The sequence below is a fragment of the Gobio gobio genome (genome assembly GCF_949357685.1).
Source record: "Gobio gobio genome assembly, chromosome: 4".
NCBI classification, from domain to species: domain Eukaryota; kingdom Metazoa; phylum Chordata; class Actinopteri; order Cypriniformes; family Gobionidae; genus Gobio; species Gobio gobio.
The window spans coordinates 13,507,078-13,517,750 of NC_137100.1; the positions used below are offsets into that span (position 1 = coordinate 13,507,078).

Genomic DNA, 10,673 nt, shown 5'->3' on the forward strand with positions numbered 1-10,673 from the left:
CACGGTGAATTGGCGTAGACATGGATGGGACAAGAGATCTGAGTTTCTGATCAACTTGAATATCACGTCTCTTCAAACAATCAAGCATGGACCGCCCCAGATCTCGAATGGAGAGCTCCAACTGTTTCTTAGTTCTGTCACACTCCCGTTCCATACGGTATTTTATTCTGTCTTCGCTCGCCTTGCACCCAGACTCAAATTCAGCATATGGAACACAATCACTCATCCCTTGAGCGCATTCTGCTAAGCGACCTTCCAATGACGTAATTCTTTCTGTCAGTCTTTCTATTAATGCTGTAACTGATGTAAATGAGGTATGACCTGGTGCTTCATCTGTTTCTGTGGGAGGTGGAGGTGGAAGATCGAAGTCGTTCAGAATGTTGTCGTCATCAGGAACATTATCCCTGATCCTTTCTTCCTCTTCCTCAGAGTCAATGTACAGTTCACTAAACGTGCTAATCAGCTCCTTGAGAGGCTCTCTCTGTAAGGTGAATGGCTCTGATGCAAAATCCAATCTGGGTGCAGACCCATCCCCATCTGGAGCAATATGATCGGCCATACTGGGTGAAAATAAACACTGGTCAATAGATGCAAAGGTGCAAGTTTGCTGGTCCCTGTTCGGGCGCCATTCTATAACTACCTAAACTACTTTAAGTTAAAGGCTGCTATAAGTCTGATTTTTAGGGAAGGGAATCAGCAACAAACTAGTGCTTCTTAGACATAATATAACCAGGTATATAACACACAAAACAGTCAGGTAATAAACAGTGTTCTTGCAACTTTATCTAAACACCAAAACAAAACAAAATAAACAAACCAAACAAAATTATGCGACAATGGATACTGAAAACCAACACACACAATGTCCATACAAAAAAGACCACCTGTGGAAGTAGGACCCAACAGTGTTCAGGATAAACAAAACACTTATAGCAAATAGTCCACAGATGCACGATACCAGTTGATGAAAGACGTAGACGATGATAAACGTGCAGGTATTCCTTACGATCCTTTGTGCTTAAGATCCAAGAGATCCACAAGGCAATGAACCTACACAGACAATAAATTGCAATCCATGCAATCTCAGAAAGGGATGTGAATGCTAGTATCACCAAAGAGTCCTTTTTGACTGAGCTTAAAACCAAAGTTTCCCAATCAGGACTCAAAGTAGTTTGCGGCCACACAGCAGGTAAGCCATGCTTCCTCTGTCCAACAAATCTGGCTAACTCTACTACCCACCTGGGTATATACCGCCTCCTAACGCACCCTAGTGCCTCTGGTGGTGTTTAGTAGTAGTACCCTCAGTAGGAGTAAACATAGTAACAGGCCTGAGTCTGTTACAGTGTTCTGATTCAATAAAAAACTTTTTTTGCTAAGGTTTGCAAATGGTAGTGTGTTCTTTATGACAGCTTTCCAAAAATTGTATCCTATGACTAAAATAAGAAATATCCCAATATATCGCCTCGCTGACAGTTTCGCAATATATCATATTGCAACCCATGTATCGTGATACGTATCGTATCGCCAGATTCTTGCCAATACACAGTCCTATTAGTGTTACTAGATCTTAGCGCTGCATTCGACCACAACATTGTTTTGAATAGACTCTCAAATTATGTTGGCATTAGTGGAATTGCATTGGCATGGTTTAAATCATACTTATCTAACGCTATCAGTAAATGTAGCAGTAACTGAAGAGATGTCACGCACCGATCACAAGTTAAGTATGGAGTACCTCAAGGCTCAGTGCTAGGACCTTTTCACCCTGTACATGCTACCCTTGGGGGATATCTTTAGGAAGCATGGTGTTAGTTTTTTTATTGTTATGCTGACGAAATTTACCAATTCACGAGATTAACGGAATGCATAGCTGATATAAAAAATTGGATGACTAGTAATTTTTTCTACAACTTTAATTATTGGACAAAAAACCTCTGCACGTAGTAACTAGGGATGGGCAACAGTGGTCGAGTAATCGAGTACTCGAACGTGACAGCGATCATCGATCATGAGAACGATGATCGCCCTGAAAAAAAAAATATTTGTCTCTTTTTTTATTGGTTGTTGCATCGTTTTGCGGAGGTCTGATTGGTTAGCGTTATACAGCACGCCTCCAGACCGCGGCGAAATAAAGTGAAACTGAGGCGTGCACTGCAGTGATGTCTGGAGTCACTGATCATTGAATGGTTAGTGCAATATGTGCAGCGCCAACCTGTCATAGCCTAGATAGCATTATAATGAGAACACGATGGAAATTAGAATGCTGTAAATGATCTGTGCTTAGTTCCCCGTATATCAGCTGATTCACAGAGAAACTAGCGAGAACACTCAGATTAGCGCGTGAAGTTCATGTGCGCATTCGCGTCCTTTTCTGCAGATGCACGTTGTAAGATACTTTTATGTTGTCTATATCTGATTAATCTAATATAAGAAGCGTTTGGTTGAGCTTAATAAGATAGAAAAGCGCTGCCGTTATACCGGCTGTTGTTCATTCTCTTCAGTTTCAGCTCAAATGCATTAATGCTCAACATGATGGTTTAGAGACGGTCATATTCTTTTCAGATAGGCTATTTCTTTCTCAGAATCATTGATATTAGTAATGCAGCAGTGCTATACTGTTCTCGTATTTTTTAACAGTAGACCTAGTTTATTTAATGTTTTTTTTTCGTTATGAGTTTGAAAACGCGCAGTGATGTCTGTAAACGCTTCGATCATGAATAATAAAATTAAGTGCATGATGTGCAGAGTCAATCTGTCAAAGCATTATAATGAGAACAGGATTTTAATAAGATGTTGTTTCTGTGTGCTTTCGTTGTCCGTGTATCAGCGTTGTTAAGGGAAGAGCGCATTCAAAATGTTCCGTTTCAAACCATAGCCTGTAAAATCTAGCACGCTGAAGTTCACGTGCGCATTCACGTCCGTTTGTGTTGAATTATGTCGTAATAGGTTCATAATAATCTTCATATTAATATTGATATAGGGTGCGTTTGGTTGAGTTTATTAACCAGCTGGCAAGCTCTGCAGGGTGGTGTTATTTCACAGTTTCAGCTCAAAGGCTTCTTTTTCAAAGACATTTATGCATCATAATCTAGCAGTTATTTTTTGTTTTATATGTTCATGTTTTCATATACCTGTTTTCATGTCACGTTTGTATTTGTCAACAACCATTTTCATAACAGTATTTTCATTATCTCAATGACGGACATGCCCCGCCCCCTGCACATGCCCCGCCCCCAATTACTCGAGTACTCGTTTTTGAGACCTATCGATGATCGAAATGAGAAATTGACAAAAATGCCCATCCCTAGTAGTAACCTAGATGGCTGCTCTGTCAAGTCCTCGTCGTCAGTTAGGAACCTGGGTGTGCTCTTTGATACCAATCTTTCATTTCTGTAAAACTGCATTCTTCCATCATAAAAATATATCTAAATTACGGGACATGCTTTCAATGCAAAATGCTGAACATGCGTTCATGACATCAAGGCTAGATTATTGTTAGGGATGCACCGAAATGAAAATTCTTGGCCGAAACCGAAAACCGAAAAAGAGGAAACCAAGGCCGAAAACCGAAACACTGAAATAAATTATGCCAATTATTAGTACCATTGCATTTATGGCTATGACTGTTTACTAACTTTACTAAAATCAAGGCATTGTAATTGCATAAATTAATATTAAAGTTTCAAAGAATAAATCAATTACAAATTATGCCAATATTTATTTAGCACATTGCAACAATGCACAGTATAAAATAAAATTCAAACTAAAATGTTTAACTTGACCCCACTCATTTGTGCATTAAATAATAATGTACAGGCCTACAGAAAGGTTTTAAAATTAAAAGTTCTCTCATAAAAACAAAGTACATTTAGGTCTAGTGCATTTAAAATTTTTCTCTGTAGGACTACTACAAGAAAGTGCATTCTGAACAAGTGAAACTGCTTAAAGATAAAACAATTTTCTCTGTAGGCCTTCAACATAATAGTGTATCAAAGCAAAGACTGCCATAGCCCATATGTTAACTGTAGAATAGGGGTGTAGCGACACACAAAACTGACGGTTCAGGACAACAGTTTTACAAAATGACTTTTTATTTATTTTTATTGGTTTACTGAAAAAAAAAAGTATCTGTCCTTAAATGAATTAAATTATAACTAAAAGTGTATTGAAGATATTGCTGTAAACTATATGGGGAGCCCTTACTTGCACATTAATATTAAAGGTTAACAACAGAGCCCAAACTATTAGCCTAAATTCAGTTGCTATTTATTTTTAGGTCTAATAATCAACACTCAAATAACATAGTACGCAAACATGTAAACTTCACATAAGGCAGTTTTTGCAATAACTAATAATCTAATAATAAAATAGTTTTTTCTCCAATTCGTTGTTGAAATATAATCATTTATACACAGTGTCTGTCATTTTCATGAAAGGTTTATTTAAACATACAGGAAATAATCAAGATCTCATTAACAGGTTAAGTAGAATATAATGAATATAACGGCTAATATAGGTCATATATTTAGTGAAAGAGTTGATTTACTCTAGTGAATAAAATTCTGTGGACACTGAATGACTGCCTGAGGTAAATGTGATGCTAAAGTTACATGACATTGTTTAGGCTAGTTTACAAGCAGTTATATTGACATCTTTTCGCTGCTGAAACACTGATTGAGCGATTACACCACATATGATACGTGACAGTGAGTGATAATGTATCCTCAACATACCTTAGATGTTCATTCATGTTTATTCTTAAGGAAGAGATGATCGATCGCGCTCACAGATATTCGCGTTCACGCGCGCGCGCCGCGGCTTGAACTGTGATGTGATCAGTGATGCCACATTAAAGAGCGTCAAAACGCCATTTATCGTTTGAATTTCGTGATACATGTGGATCGATTTTTGTGTGGGAACTCACAGTGAAGTCTGGTCATCTTCTCATCGAGAACATGAGCTCTGGCTGTCAGTGCTTATGCATGGAGCTGACGTGGGTGTTTCTCAAATATACTGCTTCAGACAAGCACGTGCAGGTCGCGGTTTCTGTTTGCGTCATCACAACATTTCGGCCGTGTTGTTTCGGTGATAAAAGTCTTTCGGCCGAAAACCGAAAATGCACTTTTGGGCCATTTTCGGCCGAAAATTTTCGGTGGCCGAATATTCGGTGCATCCCTAATTATTGTAATGCTCTACTGGGTGGTTGCCCAGCTCGCTTAATAAATAAACTGCAGCTGGTCCAAAACGCAGCAGCTGGAGTTCTTACTAGAACCAGGAAGTATGACCATATTAGCCCAGTTCTGTCAACACTGCACTGGCTCCCTATTAGACATTGTATACATTTTAAAATCTTGCTTATTACTTACAAAGCACTAAATGGCTTAGCTCCCCAGTACTTGAATGAACTCTTGACGAATAATACTCCATCACGTCTACTGTGCTCTCACAATTGACCTATCGGTAAGCCCCGCCCCCCTTAGATACTGTTGCTAACTCGGACAAACAAACGGAGTTGCTATATCTTACAATGACAGCTGTCAGTGTGAAAACCTTATCCCAAGATGTTTTTGGACACATATTGTAGCGTATATCCCGTCCGAATGATGGACAAACTTTACTGATGGTTTATCAAGTTTATTATGTCCTTTTTCACTCCAAAAAAAGAATCGTAAGAGCTGAACAAACAAAGCATAAGAAGTGCGCATGCGCATAAACGTCTCATTCACAAACTATCTCTCTCCGTTGCATTACCATTAACATACACAGCAAATTACACAAAAACACTAATACAACTAACAGTAAACAAACATATACACAGACTGTATGCCTTTTCAAGGGTGCAGTTAATAACTGGTAAACAACTCCGATAAACTGCGTACGAGCTCTTCCTTTCACTACCTGTAGACTATAATACCCATCAAAATAGGAGTCTTCCTTATAAGACAGATAATGTAGACCTTAAACATATCTAAAATTAAATTAATTTACATATGACTAGTTTAATATGGAGAGGCACTGAAATGTAGACCTTCGTGTTTTTGACCTATAGTGTTACATGACGTGAGAACAGTTAGTTATTTTGGTTTGTATGTTAGAAGGGACTTTAATCGTAACTTAACGAGAGTATGACAAACAGAAAATCCTCTCAGGATACCTGGAATCAGTGTTACAGTACCTCAGGCACGACATTTTAGCATTTGTGTAGCACACCATCAAACCGATGAGATCTTCGGATTTTCCAATGTTTCTCTATGGCGCTGACACCTAAAGATGTCCGAGTTCTGGTCCCAGCACAACTGATACTAAACTGCTATTGGCTCATCTGCGTTCGAGGGGAGGGGCTTACCGATAGGTCAATTCTGGCCAGTTAATATTACCTAGAATATCAAAATCAACTGCAGGCGGTCAATCCTTTTCCTATTTAGCACCTAAACTTTGGAACAATCTTCTTTGAGACTTTGGAACAATCTCATTACTATAGCATACACATAGTACATTATCAATTTCTATTATTCAGATCATTTAAATGATTGTTAGGCTGCATTAAAGGAACACTCCACTTTTTTTGAAAATAGGCTCATTTTACAAGTCCCCTAGAGTTAAATAGTTGAGTTTTACCGTTTTTGAATCCATTCAGCCGATCTTTGTATCTGGCGGTAGCACTTTTAGCATAGCTTAGCATACCCCATTGATTCTGATCAGTCCATTAGCATCTCATTCAAAAAATGACCAAAGACACTTTCAATATTTTTCCTATTTAAAACTTGACTCTTCTACAGTTACATCGTGTGCTAAGACCAACTGAAAATGAAAAGTTGCGATGTTCTACACCTATATGGCTAGGAACTACTTTCTCATTCCTGCGTAAATGTCGCGGATCTTCGCGGCCGTACCATGGCTGCAGCAGCACAATGATATTACGCAGCGCCTGAAAGTAGCCCCCAGCTAGGTAACTTTCAATGTGACCGGCACTAAGTTTGTGTAGTTGCAGAGAAAGTTTCAGGCTTGCAGCCGACAAATTGTGTTGTGGATTTACCTGTGTGATTAGCCATGGTTCTGTGTGTTGTAAAGGGCTGTGATAGTAAGTCGAAGGTGTATACTACCACCATGTTTCACAGAATACAAATCATTGTGCCGCTGCAGCCATGGTACGGCCGCGAAGATCTGCGACTATTACGCAGGAATGAGAAAGTAGTTCCTAGCCATATAGGTGTAGAAAATCACAACTTTTCATTTTCTGTTGGTCTTAGCACACGATGAAACTGTAGAAGAGTCAAGTTTTAAATAGGAAAAATATAGAAAGTGTCTTTGGTCATTTTTTGAATGAGATGCTAATGGACTGATCAGAATCAATGATGTATGCTAAGCTATGCTAAAAGTGCTACCGCCAGATACAAAGATCGGCTGAATGGATTCAAAAAAGGTAAAACTCAACTATTTTACTCTAGGGGACTTGTAAAATGAGACTATTTTCAAAAAAAGTGGAGTGTTCCTTTAACTAGGTCTGCCGGAACCAGGAACACTTCCCATAACACCTGATGTACTCGTTACATCATAAAAAGAATGGCATCTACGCTAATGTTAGTCTCTCTGTTTATCCAGAGGTTTATTGTAGTCTGCCGGATCCAGATCAGATGGTGGACCTGCGCCTAGACATGACCACAACGCATCCCTGAAGAGTAGGCAGAGACTGTGTCAAGTTCTACTAGACTCTCCCCTGGGAAGGCCTCCTTCCCTTCCCTTCTCCTCTGTACAGATAAAAACACATGCACACATACGTATTTTGCGCTTGCCTATAGGCTAAACACGTAATCCTTACGTATGTGCCGTCGCTGTTTTCGCAGATTCGCCTTTTTTGGGGTTTGCGCAGGGATGGTGTGGTATAGTTTAATAAACGTGGTTGATATTTTATAACCGTCATCCATCATCTTCTTTAGACCCCTTGTGACACACTAATGGTGACATTTTAAAATAAAACATAATAAAAAACCTTTCATGTCAGCTGCTCTTAATGATTCTTTAATGACAATTAATGCACACATCTTTTCACACACAAAATAAAAAAATTCAAGTGCAAGGGATTATGGGTATTCCCCCCAACCACGAGGCTACTCAGTAAGAGATTCAACAATATGAAGTTCAAATTGTTTATCCTTTATAGCGTTATAAAAATGCAAACACAACTGTTCACCTACAGGTAATTACAGTATTACAATATTTACATTTCATAAATACATATTAAATAGTATAATTGTGACGAGCAGGGCGAGCGACGCGAGGATCTCTCACGGCTCACGTTTGCCCTGCTCGTCACAATAATATTAATATTATATTATTTATAAATATTAATCATCAAATCAAGTCAAAACTAGATGTGACAGTCATAGTGGAACTGTTCTGCTTCAAATGGTTTTGCAGAAAGAATCCGTACCTGCATAAAACTTTATTAGTTATTAGTTATCAGGGTTTAGAAATGTTGCTCATACCAAATTACTTAAAAGTTAACTTTTTCTGTGTTATTACTTTATGTTAAATAGAGTGTCTAACAATATATTTTTACTAGGGCTGTCAATCGATTCAAATTCTTGTTTTGTGATTATTATCAAATTAAGCATACGCCATTTATCTCATTAAACACATTCATTTTGTCATCATTTGCTATTTCCAGCAAAGTCAGAAAACTATTTTCTGCAAGCTTCACAGATGGCGACTCCAAAAGGACACCAGATAACCAAAAATAAGGAGTCCTGTCCATATTATTCTATTATATAATACATTTATACACACCTAAGCACTCATGAAAAAAAAAAACATTACAGAATTCAGTGTGTAGTGTGTGTAGTAGAGCAACAACAACGAGATTTCATTTTAGACGAGTCGAGCTGCAATACCGAACAGGACCACACAGAGACGCCAAAAAACCTCCTAAATCAGCCGCTTTGACCGCATAAACCTAAAATTACTAAACACAACAATGAACGTAACATGACAACTCAAATATTATCCTTCCCGAGTTTGTGTGGAAACAACGCGAATGTACCGAAATGTGTCTGTACGTGAATGCAGCGTGAGATCAGTGATTCTTGAGCGCGCGCACACATTGTTCTTTGTGCATACCAGACTCACGCTTTTACTGTACGACACCAACATTGCGCTCTTCAGAAACAATCGACAGAGCTCGTGTTTTAAAGCAAAGCACACAATGGGAAGAATAATTCACTAAAAACGCAATGCGAGTCTCTTTTCTCTCTGATATGTATCAGCCTGGTCTTCTTTACATTAGCGCTGTTTTGGACTGTTTGAGGGATTCCGATTACGAGATCACTGAACACGTTCCCAGAGTTTAACGGCTTAAAATGGCCTGATCACAAACAGAGAAGCAGAATTGGGTTCCTACCACGGTTACAGGTGCTTGTAGATGTTCAGCGTGATTGTGATGAACTCCTGACTTAACATCATCTAACTGCGTGACGAAAATTACGTTAATGACGCCGCTTCACGTACTTCTTAAGAAAAACATTTACTTTCTGTTTTTAATTATTTTTTCCCCAAGATACTTAGAGAGAGACTTTTAATCTTGTTACATTTTGACAGTCAATCTCTGTTGATACAACTCATAATAAGTAGGCCTACTCAGTTGGAAACTGACGAACAATATTTCATGTTTAAAGGTCATGTCAATTTTATGAATTTGAGATTCACTGACACCAATTATCACATGAACCAACTGGACTACATTATGCGCGAAATACTGAATCATCATTTTAATCAAAAACTGTTGTCCCATGTGCTACTGTACCATTTTTCAGGACCATATTTTCCAATTTTACATTACTTTTTAATTGTCCAATACTGCAGTATCATTCGGGATATGTATTTCATCAATACATTTAAAATTTTGTTACATGATTCCACTCTTCAGTATTCTTTACTAGTCCCTTTTTAAGTGATGTATAGTTGTGACCAGATTCATTGGCACCCCTGGTAAAAATAAATCTGCATTGTTTATCCTTTTGATCTTTCATTAAAAAAATCACAAAAATCGGACCCACTTTATATTAGGTGTCCTTAACTACTATGTACTAACATTTTAATTAATAATTTGATACATTGCACTTATTGTGTACATACATGTTTTTACATTGTACTTACATTTTGAAAAATATCTGCATGTAATTACATCTATAATTAATTTCTGTAGTTACATTTGTAATTACACTGTTGACAATCCCCTTATACCTAACCCTACACTTAAACTTACCCATATCACCACACCTGTCCCTAACTTTACCCGTATCCCACCTCAATATCAGCAAAGGTGTTTTGCAATACAATTTGAACACAGTAAGTACAATGTACTTATTTTTTTATGTAAGTACAGTAGTTAAGGCCACCTAATATAAAGTGGGGCCCAAAAATCTAACCTTTCATTCAAGTAAAGGAATTGAAAGTGGGGGGTATGAAATAAATGTTTTTCTCCAATGCACGTTGGCCACAATTATTGGTAAAATATCTCTGAAGTATATTCCCATTCATATTTACGTTTTTTAGCACACCATGGTGACTAGGAACATGACATTGTCTAGCTATCTAGCTTCTTGTTCCACAGGAGTATAAATATGAGGAAACTCAAAGGCCAAAAAAAAAAAAACTACATTCACAACATGTTGTCT

General features: G+C 37.9%; 1 protein-coding gene across 2 annotated transcripts in view; it reads right to left on the minus strand.

The window, feature by feature from the left end:
* The window catches only part of pou2f3 (POU class 2 homeobox 3), a 48,175-nt gene extending 38,703 nt beyond the window's left edge, over window positions 1–9,472 (minus strand). Inside the window, exon 1 of one of the 2 annotated variants that reach the window (XM_079816009.1) lies at window positions 9,398–9,457. The gene's annotated coding sequence lies outside the window, so the exon portion shown is untranslated. Of the gene's footprint in view, window positions 1–9,397 lie in introns of both variants that reach the window. The other variant, XM_079816012.1, reaches the window with a different exon arrangement.
* Window positions 9,473–10,673: the final 1,201 nt, after the last annotated feature.